Source organism: Acomys minous (assembly GCF_964271855.1).
Source record: "Acomys minous genome assembly, chromosome: 9".
Taxonomy (NCBI): Eukaryota; Metazoa; Chordata; class Mammalia; order Rodentia; family Muridae; genus Acomys; species Acomys minous.
In genome coordinates, this window is record NC_140490.1 from 92,438,850 (window position 1) to 92,463,254 (window position 24,405).

Here is a 24,405-nt window from a genome sequence, read left to right on the forward strand (position 1 = left end):
ATTTCTTCAATTGAAGTTCCCTCCCCTGCAATGACTTACTTTGTGTCATTCTGACATAGAACTCAGCACTCTTCTATTTTAACACTCATCGCACTAAGTTAGAATACTTGTTTTCTTATCTGTTTTCTCCACTAAACGTTGATTTCCTTGGGAGAGTTGTGATGTCTGTCTTAATTTCCCATCCAAAGATCATATCACAGTACACAAAAGAGAGAAGAACTTAGTATACATTGGATGGATGGATGGATGGATGGATGGATGGGTAGATGGATGAATAGGTAGATGGATGGGTGGGTGGGTGGATGGATGGATGGATGGATGGATGAGAGGGTAGATGGATGAATAGGTAAATGGATGGATGGGTGGGTGGATGGATGGATGGATGGATGGATGGATGGATGGATGGGAGGGTAGATGGATGAATAGGTAGATGGATGGGTGGGTGGATGGATGGATGGATAGATGGATGATGGATGGATGGATGAATAGGTAGATGGATTGATAGATGACGGATGGATGGGTGAACAGGTGGATGGATAGATGGTAGATGGATGTATAATGGATGGATGAATAACTAGGTGGGTGAGTGAATGGATGGATGGATGCATGCATAGGAGGGTAGATGGATGGGTGGGTGGATGGATGGATGGATGGATGGGTAGATGGATGAATAGGTAGATGGATGGGTGGGTGGATGGATGGCTAGATGGATGATGGATGGATGGATGAATAGGTAGATGGATGGATAGATGGTAGATGGATGGGTGAACAGGTGGATGGATAGATGGTAGATGGATGTATAATGGATGGATGAATAAGTAGGTGGGTGAGTGGGTGGATGATGCATGGATGGGTGGGTATGCATATGAGTGGAGAGATGGATGAATGGATCAATGAGTGGATGGATGGATGGATGGATGGTAAATGGAAAGAGCAAGCAGCACTGGAGAGTGTTTTTTCAACTTAACCTACTGCAATTTATTTACTGACAAAAAACATCATTTGTCGTGAGGAAGGAGCAGTAGGTCCAAGGCTTCACAGCTTGGTCACTACACACGCTGGAAGACTGGGCTAAGTGTAATGAACAGGAACCTACTGTAGAGGTCAGCGGCACAATGAACAGAAAGGCAATAGAGTGACAGTGGCAGGAATGCAACCAGCCTGGACGGGGGAGGGACTCTTGAGCTCCCACCCCTCACTGCATTGATAGAGACCCTTGGTTGTTCCTGGCAAAGGAAGAGTTCGTTTTCTTTAAACTCCAGCGGGCAGCTTCATACCCAATAGTATATTGACAGCATCAATTAGACTCAAAGGGATATTAAGAAATAAGGACACAAAGTTGAGAGGTAGAGGTAGATCTGAGAGGAGTTGGGGAAGGAAGGTAAATATGCACAGAATACATTGTATGAAACTCTCAAAGAAAAGAAATATTACATGTTTAAAAATGACAAATACTATGAGAACAAATACAATTCATTTAGTATTTTGTTAATCCACCCTACAGTTGTAAAATGATGGTGTACATAAAACGTGAAAAATGATTTTTAAATGTGATTATGGAAGCTCATAAACATGAGAAAATCCCAATAATCGGTAAATAATTGTCTAGTTACATATATGTAAACCTCTTCAGCTTCTTTGTACCCATGCTGAGGTTTATAGAGATGAAAAATTAGATTTGTAGCCGGGCGTGGTGGCGCATGCCTTTAATCCCAGCACTCGGGAGGCAGAGGCGGGCGGATCGCTGTGAGTTCGAGGCCAGCCAGGTCTACAAAGTGAGTCCAGGACAGCCCAGGCTACACAGAGAAACCCTGTCTCGAAAAACCAAAAAAAAAAAAAAAAAAGAAAAAAGAAAAATTAGATTTGTATCTAAGGGCAGTGGCACATGCCTATAATCCCAGCACTTGGGGAGGCAGAGGCAGGTCTATCACTTTGAGTTCAAGGCCAGCCTGGTCTTCAAAGAGAGTCCAGGACAGCCAGGGCTACGCAGAGAAGCCCTGTTGAGAATAATAATAATAATAGTAATAGTAATAATAATAATAATAATTTGTGAAAGTACATCTGGCAAGTTCTGGAATTTCCAAGACATTCTTGTACAGTTACAATGGCTCTTCTTACCCCAGAATTTTCTTCTAATTAGCAACAGAAGGAAAAAAATAAAAGATATAAATAAATTAAATGCATTTAGCATAAAGAAAAAAAAGCAAAGCTTTCACACAAATATTTTACACACTGAAACCAATGAATTACTGCAAGAAAACAATATAACAGGCCTACAATATAACCATAGTCTTGAAATTTATAGAAGCTGAGGAAGCATCTATAATTTTTTTAAAGTTGATACCACATATATAGAACATGTTTAATGTTCAAGTGTTCTTTGTAAAGATACAAACAGCAGCAGTAATAACAATGACAAAATAATGACACTTACATGGAAAATTCAATGTTATTGTTAAAGGGAAACCCTAAAATGAGGAGAATTAAGAGCGTTTGTTTTGTTTTTGAAAACCTGCAAGTTAAAAATAGAAACCTCTTTCCCAGATCAGCTTGCTTCTGCATACACTGCTTTATGGGAAGGAAAAAAGGACAACTGATGAGAAATGTAAAATATTCTCTTGGCGGCTCCCATTTCACACTCCTCTGTGCTGAAAAGTGCCATAGCCTTCCCTTACTGTGCCCACAAACGGCATTCGATTTCTTATCTTTAAGTATTATTGAACTAGAGCAAGCACAGTCACTCTGCTTCACAATAAAACCAAATCTCCTGCAGGTGGAGGGATGCCTCAGCAGTTAAGAGCACTGGCAGCTCCCAGCACCCATACCTTGGCTAACAACTGGCTTCTGACTCCATTTCTGGAAGATCTTACACTCTCCTCTGGCCTCCGCAGGCACCTGCTAGCACACAGCACATATACATACAATCAGGGAGACACATGCATGCATGCAACACACACACACACACACACACACACACACACACACACTCAAAATAAATAAATTGTCTCTGTAAAAGAAATCGAACAGCTTTCTAGCAACCTTGTGTTTCCTTTCAACAGCAGTGTCCTTGCTGTCCTCTTGCTGATGGCTGCTAGACTTTAATTTATTTGCTTCCCTCCTTGATAACATTAGAGATTCTGATTTCAGTTTTTCATTTGTTTTGCTTTTGTTTTTTTCCTCATGTAACATTGGTGAAGGATGCAGGAATATGACAGAAAGGTGGAATAAACATTAAAGTTGTGCATTCTTTGGTAATTTTTTTTGTTTTTTGTTTTTTGTTTTTTGTTTTTTTTTTTTGTAACTACAAAGCTTTGCTACACATTTATGCATTCCATTCAAATCAGTGATCTATGTCTGTGTGAGCCCTAAACAGAATTGTGGACCATAAAAATGTAACAGCATAGTTACATTCCTAACTAGAATTAGTATGTCTGCTTTTGTATCTTTATGCTGTACTTTAACACTTTGTATTACTTAGGTTACTTTGCTTTGGTAACAATGGCTCAAGTAGAAAAGGGGTCCCATTCATATTAAGACAATGTACAAAACTGTAAATAAAATGTGTACAGTGAATTATCTTTTAAAAAAAATCAAACGCCCAGAGATTTTTTGATCTTACTACACAGACTTCTCTATAGCCAAAGTGACCCTCAGCCAGGATCATCAGAAAGGTGGCTAAATTCTGTCACATGCAGAACTAATGTTTTACACATAAGCCCTAACACGCTATAGGTTCAAACTGAGCGATTTCATCGAAGACATTTTGGAGGAAAGTTCTCATGACATGAGAGAAGGTGAGTGATCAAAGACCCAGGACAAGCAGTTTTACAGAATGCAGACTGCTGGGGATCACCCTGCCTCAGTTCTAACCAGCATCTGTAACCTCTGCAATGTCAGCATCCGTCTCTAGGTGGCAGCATCTGTGAATTGTTGCTTGCCGAGGACTCCCAACACAGAAAGACTTATTTAGCTGGGTAAACCATTACCTCTAAGTGTTACAGATTTTTACATCGCATAAACATTGACCTCAGACTTCAGAAACAAGGACAGGGAACACGCCATCCTTGCACAGGTGTGTTCTGCACCTGACTTTAATGTGACAGGTCATAATTTTTTTTTTGCCTTGGTTGTTTATCTTATGATTTCCAAAGATCACATAGATCATTGCTCTGCAAATGGTTTCTGAAAAGGGACCAGACAGTAAATATTTTAGGCATTATGGGGGTATAAAATTTTGTTACAATTACTTGACTCTGCGTTGTTACACAAAAATCACCATAGATTATACATAAATGAAAGTATGGCTGTATCCAAGAAAACCTGGCATAAGAAAGTGAAATAAAACTTTAATACAATTTTCATATGTCATAAAGCATTATTATCAAAATTTCCCAATGATTTAAAATGTTTTAAAAAATCTACTTTTTCTTTCTTTCTTTCCTTTTTTTTTGTTTTTTTTTTTTGAGACTATACTTACAACATCTCTCTTTTTCCCTTTCCTCCCTCCAAACTCTCCCGCAGCTCTCTCCTTGCTCTCTTTCAAATTCGTGGCTTCTTTTTTTATTAACTGTGCTACATATATGTATATGTGCATACATTTTACATACATATTCCTAAATATAACCCTGCTCAGTCTGTACAGTGTTAATTGTATGCATGTTTTGAGGCTCCTCCATTTGGTGTTGGATAACCAATGGGTGTGCTCCTCCCTGAGGGAAGACTACCTCTCCTACCCTCAGCACTCCCAGGCTGCCCGCAGTTCTTAGTGTAGGGCTAAGGCCCCGTGGGCTTTCCTCCACCAACTTTATTCTGTCTATTGTCCTTGTTCATCTCCTGTTGGTGGGACTTTGTAAGTTTAATATATATATATATATCCTTAATTCTTTGGCTGCTCAAAAGCAGGAAGCAGATTACACCCATGGGCAGTGGTTCTCAAGACCCCCTGACACAGATCGCCTTGGTGAGGCAAAGTGAACTGGCTCTAACCGGTATCCAAAAAAAAAAAAAAAGTTAAGCAGTGAAAAGAGGCAGGCACATTATTCTTAGACTCCTAACTCAGCAGTTGATTCCTAGAGAACGTTTTAGCAAAGGGAATAACGCTTCAGTCACACCTCTCCCAACACACCCCTCCTTGTGGTCCAGCTAAGTGACTAGAGAGAGGGAAGGTGGAGATGATGCGCGAGTCCAGAGCACTGCACCAGCGGAAACGCAGGAGCAATCTGTTCAGCAGGGGCACGCATAAAAGAACCTTAGCTACGGCGCGGCCTGAACCGCCGTGGCGGTCAACTCTGTTACCTGTTGTGTCTTGACTCAGGGTTTCCTGGCTGCTGCTGCTGTAAGAAGGCACTGGAGTGATGGACAGCGAGGCCGGGCAAGACAAAGGCGTGGCCAGGTCGGCTTTGCGCGAGAAGGACTGGTGGTACACGGGGACGCCTGCGTCTTTGGAGAGGAAGAGTGGCAGATCTGAAGGGAGGGCGGGCCTGCCTTGTACATAGGGATGCTTCCAGTGGGTGAGTCCAATGGCAACAGGCCCAGCAATGTCATAGCCTGTTGAGATAAACAGAGTCGGTCAGTCACCACCGTCAAAGCCTTAAACAGTGTTTGCTGTTAATATTTCTAAAAAAAAAAAAAAAAGCTAAGCTGTGAGTCAAATCCAAGACCATCTGAAAGAAGGACGCATGCTCATGATAAACAGGTGGATGCTATCATACTCCATGAATTATGATCATCTTATCACATTAAACTTATTATATTAAACACGGACTGTGTGCTAGGTACCCAGTCTTTGCCTTTTAGGTAGTCTAACTCTAACAAAGTAGCTAAGATGTGCAGTCATTAAGGATTTGTTTGGTTATTTAGTTTTAGTTGGGGGGGGGGGTTGGGGGGGTCTGTGTCTGCCACAGGTATCACAGAGACCCAACAATCACTTGTGATTCCAAGCAGCTGGAGTCACAGATAAGTTGTGAGCTATTCAGCCCATGTTCTGGGAACTAAACTTGTTTCCTCAGTAAGAGCAACAAATACTCTTAACTCCTGAGTCATCGCTCCAGCCCCCTGTGGTCTTAGATTTTTTTTTTTAAGCCATTGTAGATCAACTATACACTAGACACTTTACATAGCCAGCCTCTAACCCACACAGCAACTGTAAGGGGCACCATTAACCATTCCAGTTTTGCCGATGACAGAAACAACTATCAGCTTTCCCTAGGTTAAGCAGCCCCGTGCGCCAAAGGCAGAACACAAGCCCAGAGCTGTCTCAATCCAAATTCTATGTGGTTCCCCTTAAACTACTACAGACCACAGTACAAAGAGGACAGAAGAAGCAGGTGGAAAGTAAAACAGAAATTTCCCTTCAGGAGGCCAAGGAGAAGGCTCTCCCTGTTGGGGAACTGAGGCCCGGGAGAAGGCGGGATGAACGGGAACGCAGCCTGATGGACAAAGTTGGCATCTAGAAGCCAGTGGCACAAATCTCTCTTGTAAATGTATTCCATTTATCCCACCCATTTTTGGTAATTTGAAGTAAAAAAATCTGTAGTGACAACAATAAAGTCTAAAGCACACACACAAAAGGCTGCTTTTTGACTTCTCATGAAAAAAAAAAGGGCTCTCTTGATCTTCTGTTGTTTGTGAAACAGCACTGCACCCATAGCACCTCATGGCAGCCGTCAGCTGGAACAACAAAAGCACCACCTCCCGGAAGTCTAGTAGACTGACATCAATCTGCCCCAGTCCCCACGATCCCTAACACTTTACCCCAGCTTTCTTCTCTTATCTGCCTGGGCATGCCAGGCCTCTGAGGGCTTTGGTGTGTGAACCTTAGGTATAGGTCTTAGGAACGTAATGCGTGTGCAGTTGGAAGAAAACGCAAAACGAAAAGAGTAGGTTACTATAAGACATGCCGAGATGCAAAGGCTAAACTGTATCTGGAAGGCAAAGCAAAAAGTTCTTAAAGGTCTGTGAAGTGGGCACTGTTGTGACTGTGTTAATATCAGTGCAGGCGATCAGAACAATCACTTCCTGTTGATCACCTCTTCCAGGAAGCTACTGGCTTCTCCATACTGGATCACCATGGTGACACGATGCCCTCAGAGATGCTAGTGTACACGGATGGAGGTCATGTAGGAAGAAAGCACTGGTGAGGAGAGGACACGTGGAGAGGCCCAGCAAGGCAACAGGGGTTGGAAAGGGAAGCTACGTGAACTGAGGTATATTCCTTCCTTCCTACACCGTGCTAGACACCACGCAGACATAGACTCGCATCACACGTCCCCACTCGTGCTTTCCAGGCAAGCCGTACTTCTCCTCTCTGAGCTGAGCCTCCCTTGAATCAGAGAGTGCTTTAGTTATCTTCCAATTTCCTCTCCAGTCTCTTCTCTATTTGCCTTTCTTTTCTCACTCCTCTCCTGCAGTTCCTAACCAGTTGGCGTGGGGGCTGACACGCTCTGTTCACTTAATTCCCCAGCAGAGGGCAGCAGGGAGATCACGGGAAGGGCTGTGGAACTGGAGCCATGTGAAGGTCATTAGAAGAGTAAAATAAAGCTCTGGCATCAGTTAAAAAAAAAAAAAAAGAAGAAGTACAGAGGCACGGTCACGTGGTCACATGGACACAAGAAAAGAGCCTGCAGCCACCAGCTAATTGGTAACCAACCGTCTGTGGTGGTTTGAGTGAAAATGTCCCCCCCAGGGTCAGATATTTGAATGTTTGTTCTCCACAGGTGACACTGTTTGGTGAGATTGTGGAACTTTCCCTCCTAGCTTGAGGAAGTACACCACTGAGGGTTGGGCTTTGACGGTTTATAGTCTTTCTCCACTTCCTGCTCATTCTTCCTGCTTGGAGCAGTTGAGGATGCGAGCTCTTCAGGGTCCTCCTCCTGCTGCCATGCCTCTCTGCCTTGATGGATGCTCATCTCTCTAGAACATGTGGCTCTCAATCTATGGGTTGTGACCCTTTTGGGGGTCGCAAATCAGGTCTCTGAGGGGCCAGACATTTACATTACAATTCACAACAGTAGCAAAATTACAGTTATGAAAGAACAATGAAATAATTTCTACGGTTGGGCGTCACCACACCACAAGGAACCATACTAAAGGGTCTCAGCAATAGCAAGGCTGAGACTCACCACTTTAGAACCATAAGCCCAAATAAACACCTCCTTCTCTAAGTAGCCTCGGCCATGGTATTTTTACCAAAAGCAACAGAAAGGTAACTAATATACTGTCACTCACTGACAAGATGTCAGTGGACAAAGAGAATAGTAAGTGCTTTCAGCCCGGTGATGGTGACCTGAAGGTCTGGGTTTTTCCAGGGCCGAGTAAAGCCAGGTGTGTCTTGTGGCATCTGTCACCTGAGCATCTGTGGAAACAGTCATGTGAGCAGGCCTGACCGAATGCTTGAAAACTGGAAATGATGGGAAAGAGAGGTGAGTCAAGTACCAGAAGCCAGGCATCGTCCACATGGAAGTACCAGGTGAGTCAAGTACCAGAAGGCAGGCATCATCCACACGGAAGTTACAACTGAAACCCAGGGATGAAAAAATTGACAACACTCCTAGCATTTGTTGGCACAGCACCAGCACCACCTCAGGTCAGCCTCACAATACTCCTGTCAGTCATGCACTGTGAGTCTCACGGACAGATGAAGAAGCTGAGCTAAGGGCAGCTGTACCTTCCCGAAGGTGAAGACTCCACAGATGAGCATGAAGGCCAGACGCACTAAAGACCACACACCTGCGCTTCAGCACGAAGGTGTGCTCTACTGCTAAGAAAGTGGTCAACGGTGCTTCCGGGGCCTGAAATGGGAACTGCACCCTGAAAACTCGGTTGTACGTTGTTTATTCCTCTCTGGACAATTTTTTTTTTTAAATAGAGGAACCTAGTTATCAGAATACTTGAGGAAAGGAAAGTGTTTAAAAAAAAAAAACATGTCAAGAGGACTATTCTGAGTCTTCTCAATTGGTCACCTTCATAGAAGGTACCGCATGGCATGCTGGGAACGTACGTGAGGCTTCTGGGAGGGTTGGGAAGCCCCTAGAGCTTATCAATAAGAACTCAAACTCTCAGTGTTCTGAACTGTGGTGGACCCAGGGAGGAAGGTGAATGCTGTTCCCAAGACTGGGCCCAATCATGTTTCTCAGACTACACTTCTGATTCAACATTTTTGAGTTTCCTCTAACCCCTGCTATGGTATAAGCTATGGAAATGAAGTTTCAGAAGACTCCATTTTAATTTGGTGTTAATTATATTCTTTCTTCTCTTTAAAAACTGAAAACATAATGCCTTGTTTTTATGTCAGAGAACACTTGCCTTGTCATTTCATTCAGAAGCTCAAGTCTCTTTCTTTAAATAATAAAAAAAAAATTTTTTTTGACATTACAGTATAATCATACCAATTTCTTCTTTTCTTTCCTCCCTTTAAATCAGTGGTTCTCCCTTTGAGGGTTACGTATCAGGTATGCTGCATATCAGATATTTACATTATGGTTTACAACAGCAGTAAAATTACAGCTATGAAGTAACAGTGAGACATTTTTATGGTTGGGGAGTCACCACCCCATGAGGAACTGTACTAAAGTGTTGCAGCCTTAGGAAGGTTGAGAACCACTGTGGTCTAAACCCTCCCGTGAACTCCCTCCCACTGCTCTGTCCATACGTTACTTGTGTGGTACGCTGTGCGACTGTGTCTCTTGAGAGTGTCAGAAGCTATATCTACACAGTCTCTGCAGCACAGCTGCCGAAACACGCCCTGAACAAGGATGACACCAATATACACACTAGTGTGTAAGGGGAGAGCGCTCACAAGGCCTCAGCCCTAGACAAAGAACTGTGGTCAACTAGTGAATACTGAGAGCAGAAGACATCGTCGTCCCAAGTCAGAGCACACCAAACAGTTACACAGTATCAAATGGTCGGCCCTGAAAACCTGCACATCCGGGTCCCTTTCCTTCGCCTTCCCAAGTCCTTCTAGCATCATTACCAAGAACAGAGCAGCACGCTATGGAAGTATGTGTAAGTGAGATTTAATTTAAGAACGGGAACACTGTTAATGCATATAAACACTAGGATGCTGCCCAGCCTTTAACAAAGAGACCCCGCCACTCGTATAATAAGCAAGGAGGACATTTTGCTAAGTGACACAAGCCAGGCACAGATAGGAAAACACTGTATGACCTCACTTATCTATGCAGTCTTTAAGGAAGAAAAAGTCAAGTAATGCCAACTACACAGAAGCAGGGAGTAAAAAGTAATTCAGGGGAACAGGAGGGCAGAATGGGGCGATGCAGGTCAAAGGATGCCATATCTTAGTTATGAAGGATGAATAAATCTACCATGTAAATACCAAAATGAATGACACTGCAAATTTGCTAGAAGAGTAGATTTTTAGAAGCACACACCAAGTCGGGCGTGGTGGCTCACGCCTTTAATCCCAGCACTCCGGAGGCAGAGGCAGAGGCAGGTGGATCGCTGTGTGTTCGAGGCCAGCATGGTCTACAAAGCAAGTCCAGGACAGCCTACACAGAGGCTACACAGAGAAACCCTGTCCCGAAAAACCAAAAAATAAAAATAAAAATAAAAATAAAATAAATAGAAGCACACACCATACACAAAAATTAAAGGAAGCTGGGAGTCAATAACTATGCTAAGTTTCTTAATAATCATTTCATTATTTGATAGTATATATTTAATATATCAAATATCACATTGTATATTCTAAGTATTGACATAAAACACACAATGCCAACTTATCCTAACTATAACTATGTGCATATTTTCTTCAAAAATAATTTTTGAAGGTTCTAAATAACTCCAAAGTTTCAGGTTTTACCAATTCTTATACAAAATCATAGGCAATCTGTATCATTTTCTTAATGCTAAAAAGACACTGTTCAGATGCCTGGATGGTTTTCTTTTTAACGTTAAACATTATCATATCATTTGCTCCAAAAATGATGCTCATTAGCAAATATTTTCATCCATTTCATTGATACAAATGAGCTAAATTGACATTTTCATAATTATGATCAGATGTAAATGGGACACTCTAAAATTAAAGATAGCAATGAGGTCAAAGTATTTTGGGAGACCAGCCAACCAAAGGAACAGCTGGCGCCCCAGAAGCAAGCAACAGGATGTCACACTAGGGGCAGGCGCATGCGCCCTCCAGCAACATCCATCCGCTCAGGGAGAGAGGTGGCAACAGGTGTCTCGGTTGCCTTTAAGTCCAGCATCAGCACTGTCACTTGCCAGACTCAAACCGTGAAGGAAACCACAGCAAACACACTCAGCATAGTCAGCAGTCGTGGGGAGAAAACCAATGTTAATCACCTCTGAGGGTCTTACACGTCTTATATCGGGCTGAGACCCGATGAAGGGTTTTGGAAGAGTGGCTTGTTTGATCTTTCCGATACCTCTGCTTCGGCAGTTCGTCTACGCAGGCCTGTCTCTTAGAACCCTTCACGTGCGGAGGCTGCTTCCTAATGCTACGGCCCTTTAATACAGCTCCTCAGGTGGTGGTGGCCCCAACCACACAATTATTTTTTTGTTGCTGCTTCATGACTGTAGTTTTGCCACTGTTAGAAATTAGGTGACTCCTACGAAAGGGTCATTTAACCCCAAATGGGTTGCGGCCCACTGTTCTAAGAGGATAAGTACGGGGGATGAAAGAAAACACAGACTTTTTTCAGACAGAACTCGTTAAATGATCCAAAGAAAGATGTTCTCCTTCCAGCACTGAGGGTCTAGAATTGTTAACTATTTTTTGTGCTTCCCATGGGTGTTACTGAAGCTCTTGGGCTTTGAACAGACCGTGGGAAATGGATGCTACCTGATGCCTGATGCCTGATGATGATGCCACTGCAGAATTGCATGCCCTTTCTTCCTTCAACAGCCTGGGCTTGGCCTTTGGGAATCTGTCCCACTCTTGGAGCCCTGGGAGTGGTGACTCGAAACACGTGATCTAATTTCATTCCCACACACCTGTCCAGGGCCTCGAGTGGCCTTGATAGGGATGAGGTTGGATGGTCATGGAACCCCCATAAACCGGAGGATACAATCCAGGTCTGCTGAGGTTCCTCATGGGAAAGGCTTTCCACTCCTCAAGTGGAGGCCTGAGGAGGGGCTGTGTTCTGGCTGCAGCCGTGAGGATAAGACACAAAGAAGGCAGACAAGAGAATGCTCTCATAGCAGTTCAGAGCAAGCCTCCCTCTGGTCTTCTGGAATGAAGCAATTAAGCTCCCTATGGTCTTGGCCAATCAGGGAACTCATGTCTCAGTCAGTCCTGGCTCTCCACACAACTGTGGAGAATGTCTTTTCCATTGATTAGATCTGAGTAGGGGTTAAGTGTTTACTGCTAGTATTGTCCTTAGTTGGTGAAGTATTTTGAGCAGGCTCCCCCCCCCTTGGCCCAGAGCCACCTGTCATGGTGTTCTTCTTGTAGGTTTCTAGGACCTTCTATTTTCCCCATTCTCCTATATTTCTCTCACCTAGAGTCCAAATTGGATGTCCTCACATCTATTCCAATCTCCTGGTAAGTGAAGACTTTCATGGGACATGTCTTTTGGGCTAGTGTCCAATTATAAGTGAGTATATACCATGTGAGTCTTTCTGCTTCTGGGTTAACTCAGTATGATCATTTCCGGTTCCATCCATTTGTCCACAGATTTTGGGATTTCCTTGTTTTTAATAGCTGAGTAGTATTCCGTAGTGTAAATGTACCACAGTTTCTTTATCCATTCTTCAACTGAGGGACACTTAGGCTGTTTCCATGATCTGGCTATTATGAATAAGGCTGCTATGAACATGGTTGAGCATATGCCCTTGTTGTGTGGTGGAGCATCTTCTGGGTATATTCCAAGGAGTGGAATAGCTGGGTCTTGAGGAAGCCCTGTTCCCAGTTTTCTGAGAAAGCGCCATAGATTTCCAAAGTGGTTGTACAAGTTTGCATTCCCACTAGCAAAAAGGGAGTGTTCCCCTTTCTCCACATCCTCACCAGCATGTGGTGTCGCTTGAATTTTTTATGTTGGCCATTCTGATGGGAGTAAGATGGAACTTTAGAGTCGTTTTGATTTGCATTTCTCTGATGACTAAAGATGTTGAGCATGTCTTTAAGTGTTTCTCAGCCATTCGATATTCTGTTGAAAATTCTCTGTTTAGTTCTGAGCCCCATTTCTCAATTGGCTTATTTGGTTTGGTGGTGTTTAATTTCTTGAGTTCTTTATATATTTTGGATATTAGATCTTTGTCAGATGTAGGGTTGGTGAAGATCTTTTCCCAGTCTGTAGGCTGTCACTTTGTTCTCTTGACAGTGTCTCCTGCCTCACAGAAGCTTCTCAGCCTTATGAGGTTCAATTTATTAATTGTTGACCTTGAGGCCTGGGCTGTTGGTGTTCTGTTCAGGAAGTTGTCTCTTGTGCCAATGTGTTCCAGGCTCTTCCCCACTTTTTCTTCTAACTAATTTAGTGTCTCTGGTTTTATGTTGAGGTCTTTAATCCACTTGGACTTGAGTTTTGTACATGGTGACAAATATGGGTCTAATTGCATTTTTTTACACGTAGACAACCAGTTGGACCAGCACCATTTGTTGAAGATGCTATCCTTTTTCCACTGAATAGATTTGGCTTCTTTGCCAAAAATCAAGTGACCATATGTGTGTGGATTCATTTCTGAGTCTTTAGTTTGATTCCATTGATCAACCAGACTATTGCTGTGCCAGTACTATGCTGTTTTAATTACTATTGCTCCATAGTATAGCTTGAGATCAGGTATGGAGATTCCTCCAGAGGATCTTTTATTGTATAGGATTGTTTTAGCTATTCTGGGTTTTTTGTTTTTCCACATGAAGTTGAGAATTGATCTTTCAATGTCTTTAAAATATTGTGAAGGTATTCTGATAGGGATTGCATTGAATCTGTAAATTGCATTTGGTAAGATGGCCATTTTTACTATGTTAATTCTCCTGATCCACGAAAAGGTAGATCCCTCCATCTTTTGATGTCATCTTCAATCTCTTTCTTCAGAGGTTTGAAGTTTTTTGTTTTGTTTTGTTTTTTTTGAAACAAGTCCTTCACTTTCTTGGTTAGAGTTACTCCTAGATATTTTATATTACTTGTGGCTATCGTGAAGGATGTAGTTTTCCTAATTTCTTCCTCTGCATGATTGTCATTTGTATATAAAAAGGCTACTGACTTTTTTTTAGTTAATTTTGTATCCAGCCATTTTGCTGAAGGTGTTCATCAGCTGTAGGAGTTCTCTGGTGGAATTTTGGGGGTCACTTATGTCCACTATCATATCATCTGCAAATAGGGATAATTTGACTTCCTCCTTTCCTATTTGGATCCCCTTGATCTCCTTTCATTGTCTTATTGCTCTGGCTAGGACTTCAAGAGCTATATTGAAGATATATGAAGAATGTGGGCAGCCTTGCCTGGTCCCTGATTTTAGAGGAATTTCCTTGAGTACCTCTCCATTTAATTTAATGTTAGCTACTGGCTTGCTGTATATAGCCTTTATCATGCTTAGGTATGTGCCTTGTATCCCTGATCTCTCCAAAACGTTAAACATGAATGGGTATTGGATTTTGTCAAATGCTTTTTCTGCATCTAAGGAGATGATCATATGGTTTTTTTTTCTTTCAGTTTGTTCATATAAAAACCTGTTTCTTGTTTGGTGTGGTTCAGCCCTAACACACCTTTAATCCAAGAGCTTCCTGTTTATTGTAAACAGGTGATTAAGGTGTGGCTCAGCCATGCCTAGCACACACCCTTAATCCAAGATCTTTCTGTGCACAGGATTTAATAAAGTTAACCTTAGGTCAAGAGGTGGAGCAAGAAACCAGCTGACTGGGATTAAGAGAGGAGGGGCTTTGAGAGAAAGATATTTAAGACAGCATAGAGAAGAAGAAAGAGGTTTTTGGCTTTTAGCTTTTGGCTTTTTCCTCCTAGGCTGTCAAGTAAGCTTGCAGGCCTTTTCTTCCTGGGCTGTCAGCTGAGCTAGCAAGCTTTTGGTTTTTGACTTTGGGACATGAGCAGAGGAGGAAGGTCAGCTAGATGCTTTCTCTGCCTCTCTGAACTAGCAAGTTTTCACCCCAGCATCTGGCTCCTGAGTCTTTATCGGTAAAATCAAATGATTGGGATTTGTTTTTCAAAACATCAGAGGGCAGTAATTATATCCACCTCAGGACCTTTGTTAGTGCTCAGAACAGCCACTTAGGGAAAGCCTTCCCCCAAAGCGTCTACTGTATCAGCCCTGCTAGCCCTTCCACCAGTGTCACTGAGGATGCCTTCACTCTCAGCTCATAGCCCGCAACTCCTTACTTAGAGCTTTGCAACACGAGCCCAAATGGGGTTGTCACCGGGGAGCAACTTCGACCTCTGAATTGTTCTGGGTTTTCAAGAACCGTGTTTGTTTCACTCTCTTACCTCTGACCTTCCTCCTCCCCTAACTGGGTTCCCCTACAGAGGCCGGGTCCTTGTCTCTCTCCACATAAATGTAGTGACTCTCACTCTCATGACCTCAGGCAATCCCAACGACTCAGCTAACCTCTCCCTGCAAGGCAAGTGCCTCTAGCTCCATCCTCTGACCACTCTCCCCACAATTCCAGTCTCCTACTAAGGATTTTAAGGAGCTGCATACACACCTCACATCCAGGCTTCAGTGGCTGCACCTGGCATATCTAAACTGTGTTGGCTGGACCCTTTTCCTAACTTCCATACTTCTGACAATGGCTACACTCACTGTCACCCCTGATTCAAAATCCCAGAGGATGCCTGTCGTCGGTCGCTGACCACTCTCCCCCACTATCCCACCCCTCACCCTCCGCGCATGCCTCTTAGCTTTGTTCCTGTCTCAGGTCAAACCTAGTCACAGCCACTAACCCACCTAAGGCACCAGGTGGAGACACAGCAAGCTCCCTATCAGGATGAACTCTCATCCACGTTGGTCACGCAGCTTCTCACTGTCTTACTGCAGGCCCCTCCCTCTACGGCCTCCTGGCTGTTTGACAAACCTTTCTGAAAGTATCTTAAGTATCTGATATTTTCAAAACTAGCTCTGCAGGGTGAACTCCAGAGGATTTTTTTTTTAATGCCACTATTCTTCATTTTAAAATTAATCATTAAAAAAAAAAAAAGAATCAAAATTCTGGACCAAGTTCTACCATTCGATTTTAATGCCTGAGTCGGCTTTGGTATTTTAACGAAGTGATGCCAGGCCACAGACTTCATGAGAGGAAAGGAAGGTGAAGGTTCTGCAGACTCTTCACTAAATAGCCGGAAGTACGTTTGTGGGGGGGTTTAAAGGTCATCCTACTGTAACTAACAGCATGCTGCCTTGCAAGCAGCAATTGCATCCCAGCCAAGTCCCAGGACATAGCTTATTAAACGAATCAGGGAATCGGGGGCTATTTTGCTTGATAGCGTTTTAAATCCAATGTGATTTTTTTTATAGATATTTAGAACAGAAGGGGTCCGTGTTTAGTTTTGCGCTCCGATATACTTGTGCGACTTTATAATCAAGAGAATTTAAATGCACCTTACAGTCTCAACGTTATTTTATAGAGCTCCCGCTGTGGCGGTTAAAGAAGCGAGATTCTGGAGTCTCCGGGCACAGGTGTTGGAGTCTAACAGACTCATACTAAAATCCCCAGCATATTAATAACTGGATGGACGACAAAAAAGAAACCAGCTCTCCCAATCTGTACAATGAGGCAACGTTGGCACCTTCTCACCGAGTTCTGGTTATGTAAAACGGTGTCGGTAGGGATGGATCAGCAGCTGACGGGTGCAAAATAAACACAAGCTGCGATCGCTGCCCACTTTTTTGTAAGTCGCTGCCTAAGATTCTGGACCCAAGATGTGTTTTGAATGAAATGGAAAAGAACGGACTCAACAAACAGAAAGATAAACAAGGTCACCCTTCTCGCTTTGGACACAGTAAATCCATTTAAGCTTGCTTGGGTAGAAGAGGACGTGGGAGCGAGCACGGGTGCGCGCACCGTGCTCTGCCCTGTACTGCAGGTTCCGGGAGGGACGTGAACAGCGTGCCCCGATCTGGGGACATCAAATTTCCAGTGTCACGTACTGTAGGGTTTAGAGATGTCATTTCTGAGAAGGCAGGCACAGGGTGGCTAGCACGCATGGGACTCCTCGGACCACAGAGTGCCTTTAAGGTGGGCAAAGGTGTAAAAACCTGACTAGGTGCAAAAAGGCTCCCGAGGAAGTTGGGAGCCTTATGTCGCCAGTCTGGTTCTCCATGGTTCATTCAGATCCTAACAAGCAAAGTATGACTCTGTATTTTAGTACCACACAAACACCTGCTTCATACACTTTTCAGAGAAGCAAAGTCCACCTTTACTCCAAGAACTGGTGGACAAAAAACAAAACAAAACTTCCAAAAAAACAGTTCATAACGTGTTTTCTACTTGCAGTGACAGAGGGTATCTTTCTAAAATAATATTTAATAATACACCATAGGTACTAAAAAGGAACTTGATCGTGATATTAAGTGTGCAACAGGTCTGATGACACGCCGAATAAAGCGCGTAAAACAGACCTTTGAAGTGTTAGTCAAGCAGGAAAAGACCTGCCTAGTTTTTCCAACTCCGTTCAATGGCAGCAAGAATCCACAAGAGGGCGCCCCAGGAAGAGAACCATTGCTGTGGTTACGAAAACCAATTCTTTTCATAGGTGTATTTTCTACTCGCTCCTTCCTAAGCCACCCTCCTCACCCAGGTTAAGCGTGTTCTACGACCGTCGCTGTGATTACTCACCTATGGTGATCTGGCTGACACAGCTGTAGAAGCTGCCCGTTGTTGCAGAAGACAGGTTATAACTCCCACTGCTCACATCTTTGTCTGTTAAGAAAATAAGACAAGAAGGTAAATACAGCTCCGTGGTTGCCATGACTACAGTGTAAGCCTGTGACTGAAAAATAAAGTAATCAAGCCAGCTGTGTGTGTGTGTGTGTGTGTGAGAGAGAGAGAGAGAGAGAGAGAGAGAGAGAGAGAGAGAGAGAGACAGAGACAGAGACAGAGACAGAGACAGAGACAGAGACAGAGACAGAGAGACAGAGAGACATGGGCCCTCTCACTCTCTGGTTCCTGGGCACTAAACACACAAGGTTGCGTGTGCCCTTTTGCACGGCAGCAATCCCTGAACTTGTCGAGGGCAGACCCAAACTATGTAACAGTGTTCATTGACTCAATGCAATTCAGAAGGGAGAAATAAAGTTAAAGGGCATATACAGACGCGCATAAATGGCTGCTTTCCCTTCTTCCTAGGTATAACTTTAAAGAGGCTGTGACAAGAAACAGGAGGTCCTGAGTTTAAAGGCTAGCATTGTTCCTTGTAAACTTAACGCGTTCAAGTTGCTCAACTCAACGCGTTCAAGTTGCTCAACTCCTTTCAGAATTACTGTCTCCACCTGAAAATGGAGGCGACCTCAAGGAGAGGGAGATGCGGTTCAGCTCATAACAGCTGGATCTGCCTCCAGAAATGCACACCTGGTACACACGTGAGTGTGAAATCTGTTGGAGCAACCAAAGCCAGACCCCTAAAGCACAGCAAGTCTATGCTACCCCTTCTAAAAGCTGTCATTCCAGAGTCTTCCCAGAGTCTTCACTGGCAGCCTATCCTTAGAAGATTCTAGAAAGGAGAACTTTAGGGGACAAGGTCAAAGGCGTGAAGATGCTTTTGGGAGAAAACGGCTAATAGTGAAAGGTGACTGTGGATGAGAAAGGAGAACAGGAATGAAGGAGGAAAAGCCTACTAAAAGCAAGCAGTCAATAGTAAAATAGGATGCTGGAAATAGGAACAAACGCGCAGGAAGAGGCAGTGAGAAAACCAAAATGGCGAACGCATTGCTCTCTCTCAATGGCAAACGCAGGGCAGCAAACGTGCAAAGAGATGCCGTAGTTTGTGACCAAAGAAAAGCGTATGCAGAAAAGCACAAACAGGTACGGGCCTCGGAGAGACATCAATCAAAAATTTAGGGGTGACGCTTAACCCAGATTTCTTTCACGAGCACCTTAACACGGATTTTAGTCCTTGAGGAACCAGTTTTGGGAAAAACGAAAACATCGTGCAACCAGCGGAAAAGCTTGAGCCAGAGTGACTTGGTGAAGCCCCTGGGGCCTGGAGGCGGGACGTCCACTGGACATCTGCTGGCGAGACGCAGGCTTGTGATGTCCCTGTGGGTCTCTGTTCCTCTGTGTGGGAAGTGGGGGTAATAAAGGCTCTTGACTTATTAAGTGAGCACTAAATCAGTTCATAATAAACTCTTCCTATAAACTCAGCCAGCAGCATAAAAACACTCACTTGCTGTCAACTATTGTTCCTATTCTGTATTTTTAAGAGAATAAGAATATATATATAGTATATGATATTATGTAGAAAAGAAAATGAATGGCAGAAAGCATCTCACAGTGTCACATGCACATAAGGTTGACTAAGAAAACAAAGAACAATGCATGCGATTCTCTCTATTAAAACCTGAGCCGTGGGGCTGGATCTCAGTTACCTCAGTAGGAAAGCGCCCTTCAGGCATGAGGCACTGAACCCAAGAACTCATGATAAAAAAAACAAACAACAACAAAGCCTAGCATGGTGCTGTTCTGTGTCATGCCAGTGACACAGTGACATGCCAGATGAGAGAGGTGGAGACAGACAGGTCCTGGGCTGACTGGCTAGCCAGCCTAGCCTGCTTGGCAAGTTCCCAAAAAATGAGCAACCCCTGAGGGTATCCTCTGGGCTTTACGTGTGCATACATGTACCTGGGTGCACACACACACAAACACACACACACACACACACACACACACACACACACATACACACATGTACACACAATCAAAAACCCTTGAATAAAAGCAGAACTATGTTGCTCATGGATTGATACACGGACAGTAAAACTGCATGTAAAAGTAATAAAAATAATTATCACTAATGTGAGTGTGGTGGTTGAGGAAAGAGAGTTTAATTTTGAGAGGGCTTAGGGCACCGCTAGGTCTTGCCGAATACAATTTATTACCTGTCCTGAGGAGTGTTTCCGTGCTATTCATCTTACAACTATTGGTTTAACTATAAATCCGTGTTTCCCACTTGTGCGAGAGTTATACTTCATAACTCTCAGAAAGAAATCCAGAAGGGTGCGCATTGTGGTGGGACAAATCTGGAACTCGCAGTCTGCAAAAATATGCAGGACAAGGAGGAGGCAGAAGAGCTAAACCAGGGCCTCCCAACCTTCCTAATGCTGCAACCCTGGTGCGGCACCTGCTCCTCGTGGTGTGGCGACGCCCACCGCAAAATTATTTTCATCGCTACTTCATAACTGTGATTTTTTTTTGCTCCTGTTATGAATTTTAATGTAAATAACTGTGTTTTCCAATGGAGTGAATCCTGTGAAAGGGCCATTCGCCCCCTCCCCTACCCCCGAAGGGCTTATGACCCACAGGTTGAGAACCACTGAGTGAGTTAGACAGTGATCAAGCACCTGCTGTCTGCCGGACACTGTGTTAAGCACGCATTACTCCATGCATGCCCAGTATACTATCTAATGTAAGTGTGCATATCTCAGTATGCAGATAAGACACTGAAGGCTCAGAAAAATGAAGGAACTTGCTCAGAAGTGTACATCTGAGAAGTCACAATGCTGGGGCTAAAGCCGCCGTTTATCTTACCCTAGAAAAATAATTAAAGGCAGCCTGAGAGATTAGACACACCAACTGCGGGAAAAGCTCTTACCCCAAACAGTCAATTTTCTAGTTGAAGTTCTTTGTGAAAAGTCTTATGAGGAAAAAAATAAACCATTGGCTATTTTTATACATAAAAAATAAAAATAATTGAGGACAGAGACAAAGACAGAGGAAGGCAGATTATGCAAGCAAGCTGTGTTCCGTGAAGTCCTCCCTGCTCTGCGCTGTGCCTTTGAAAATCATCTGTCTGTTGTGCTCATCAAGGAAGCTCTGGGTAACAGAATCTGTCTTTAGGGGGCTACTTGGCAGAAAGTGTGAACAAATTAGCACACTTTCACCCCAAATTATTCTTAGTTTGCTGATGAACAGCATGCTACAACAACAACAATAATCAGGCTCAAGAACCCTCACCTTTCCTCTTGTCTACAGAGGGGAAAAAAAAAAGGATTAGACCTGCCCACAAAGTGAGTCCAGGACAGCCAGGGATGTTACACAGAGAAACCCTGTCTCAAAAAAAAAAAACATATATTGCACAAGAGCAATTATTTTAAAAAAAAAATCAATAGACAATCACAAATTTCCAGAGCCCCTCGTTGGGTTTGGGAGTAGAAGCGGAATAGAGGATGAGAGACAGGATTTGATGAAAAGTTCAAATTAGCAAAAGGAAATAAATAAGAAAACGGCATAGAAGAAAAGCCAGAGTGCAAAGACACTGGAAGAATGCTCGGTTCTATTCATAACAGCAGTCCGTGTAAAGGGGCCTGATACTGCTAATTTTAGAGCTGTGAGATCGATTTACAAAAACAGATTATTGTTTATGAAAGAGACATCGAAAATGAGGTTCAAGAAATTCTGAAAGTAGCAAACATAAGGAGATCTGAAGTGATAACATACAGCAAGCAAATATGATCACAAGTAAACCCAAGGTGTCCGTGCCCTTCAGACGAAAAGGCTACAACAGAGTCACTAACAGTCACAGGCAGTGCAGCGGCCCATTCTCCAGGAAGATATGAAAAGTTCAAAGCTGCCCGCTCAAAGTAACTACGCAATGTACAAGACAAAATTAAAATTAAAATATTGATATGTGACGCTACAAGGAGAGATTGGCAAATTCACCATCAGAGGGGGAGATTTTTAAACTTAGATTTAGTTGGATAAGTAAAAGTTTAGTGCACACACACACACACACACACACACACAAATGAAAACAAAGCAAAACAAAACAAAAACCACAAAAAGAAAACAGAAAGACTAGTCAGAAACGGAAGGTCACCAGTAAGACGAGGCCAATAAACAGTAATAGGACAGAATGGGGTTTAGGAATGACCAAAACATACTATGTGTATGTATCAAACGCATTATTATATAACCAACAAATGGTAATTAAAAATATTTTTTAATAAAAATATTTTTTAAAAAGTTAATAGAGGACTAGGGAGATGCCTCAGTAGGCAAAGTGCCTCTCAGGTAAACGTGACACCCTGAGTTTAGATCCCTGAATCCTGCAAAAAGCCAGCCGTGGAGGCACACATGCTCTTCTAAGGCCAGCGTTTGGAGAGCAGGCTTGCAGAGCCAAGCAGATCCCTGGAGCTCATAGGCCACCAGCCTGGCCACAACAGTGAGCTGCGGCTTCTGTGAGAGACCCTGTCTCAGGAATGAAGGTTGAGAGAGCAATCAAAGGAAGACACCCAACATTGGCCTCTAGCTTTCACAAACACAAAGAAAAAAGTTAAATAACATTAACCTCACTCCTGACAGAGAGTATAGATTCTTAATTTCTTTTATTTCATTATTTGTGGTGTGTGTGTGTGTGTGTGTGTGTGTGTAGTGTGCACATATGCCATAGCACATGTATGTAGGTGAGTGGACAGCTTCCGGGTGAAGGTTCCTGTGACAGTGCGCAGGGCAGTAGGCTTGATAGCTTGGTGGCAGGCTCCTTTGCCCACTGAGACATTTCTCCAGCTCCTTTACATTTTTAATTATGAAGCCTACCTTGAACAAAACTTGACGATGTATTAGACCATAGAGTAAATCTCAACAATTACAAAACAAACCAGTATCACCAAAGGGTATTGTCTAAGATAGGGGTTCTATTGCTGTGATGAAACACCAATAGCCAAAAAGAAAAAAGAAAAACAAACAGAAAACAAACAAACAAACAAAAAACAAGTAGGGGAGGAAAATGTTAATCTGGCACACACCACACCTCCAGATCATAGTTCCTCGTTAGAGGAAGTCAGGGCAGGGGCTCAAACAGGGCTGGATCCTGGAGGCCGGAGCTGATGCAGAGGCCGTGGAGGGGTGTTCCTTCGGGCTTGCTACACAGAGCTTGCTTAGCCTGCTTTTTTATAGACCCAGGACCAGCAGCCCGGGGATGACATCACCCACCATGGGCTCGGCCCTCTCCCACTGATCACTAATTGAGAAAATCTTTTCCAGCTGGATCTCATGGAGGCCTTTCCTCCACTGAGGCTCCTTCCTCTCTGATGACTCTAGCTTGGGTCAAATGCACACACACACACACACACACACACACACACACACACACACAGAGCAATTTTTTTCTGACTCTTATATATGATATAACGTGCATTTCTTTTGGAAAATGGAGCAGGGAGGAGGGGTGACTATTACGAGCATGTGTGTGTGTGTGTGTGTGTGTGTGTGTGTGTGTGTGTGTTCACGCATGTGCCCAAATCACCCATTTTTAAGAGCTTTAAAAAAAAGTTCCACTACTAATCAAAAGAAAGTATGCATCAGATTTGTAGAAAGTAAGCCATACTAAAACATTTGAAGGAAGAAGCACCCCGTCTAGTCTTTTCACCAGAGCCACATCCAATGACAATTCTCATTTTTTAAAAAAATCTTAAAAACATTCATCACATGCCAGTAACTGCTCTGCGATCTTGCTTTAGTCTTCACGCCAGGAAGACCAGCACGGCTGGAAGGCTAAAAGTGCTGAATCCCAGGCCGCCCCCAGATCGACAAGATCTCCCACTCACTAAAGCCAGCCAGCCAGGTGACTGGCTGCCTCATTAAAACGAGAAGTGCTTCCCAATAGCAGAACTTTAACCTTGATAGGTGATATTCTCAGAGGCTTGGGAATCAGCTATAGATGTTTTTCAGGGTCTGTGTGATCCAGATCGTGCTGGGAGCTGGGAGAAGCATCATGTATCAGGAAGGACAAAACCCAAGGAAATATAGGACTTCGGGAACACAGACAGCCTGAGGCTGTACAGAGAGATGACAGCTACAGTGCTATGCAAGCAGTTGTACCTCAGAAAGATTTGCTCCGAGGAGGAAAAGCCCTCATAAAAAGAAACTCCGCTAGCACAAGTGTAACACCCTTGCAACAAGACATCCAAATCCCTGGTTCATGATCCAGTAAAAATTATTACAAAATAAGCACTATCACACAAGTGCTACAAACAGAATTTAACTTGCAAGTGCATCTTGATAAGACGAACGCGCTGAGGACAGTTGCCCTCGGATGCATAAGCACAGGAGCTGCAGAGTGGTCCTCACACCACCAGGGAAATGATGGGTTACACCAGCATCTGTCTCTGGGATGAGTTCTGCTAAAAACAAACAAACAAAAACACAAGGATGCTGTCCCGTCCTGCCGTCTGCGTTTATCCCATTTGCTGGGCAGAAATGTTTCTAAATACTGGAGCCCTGACCCTTCTTCCTTGTTTTGCCCCTTCATCTCCTTCCGTGTTCTA

At 43.4% G+C, this 24,405-nt stretch overlaps 1 protein-coding gene across 3 annotated transcripts in view; it reads right to left on the reverse strand.

The window, feature by feature from the left end:
* The window catches only part of ANO4 (anoctamin 4), a 381,965-nt gene extending 364,120 nt beyond the window's left edge, over positions 1 to 17,845 (reverse strand). For all 3 annotated transcript variants that reach the window (XM_084795290.1, XM_084795289.1, XM_084795288.1), the window contains exons 1-2: positions 17,762 to 17,845; positions 5,296 to 5,547 (exon numbers count right to left, since the gene is read on the reverse strand). The gene's annotated coding sequence lies outside the window, so the exon portion shown is untranslated. The remainder of the gene's footprint in view (positions 1 to 5,295; positions 5,548 to 17,761) is intronic.
* Between the last annotated feature and the right edge of the window lie 6,560 nt (positions 17,846 to 24,405).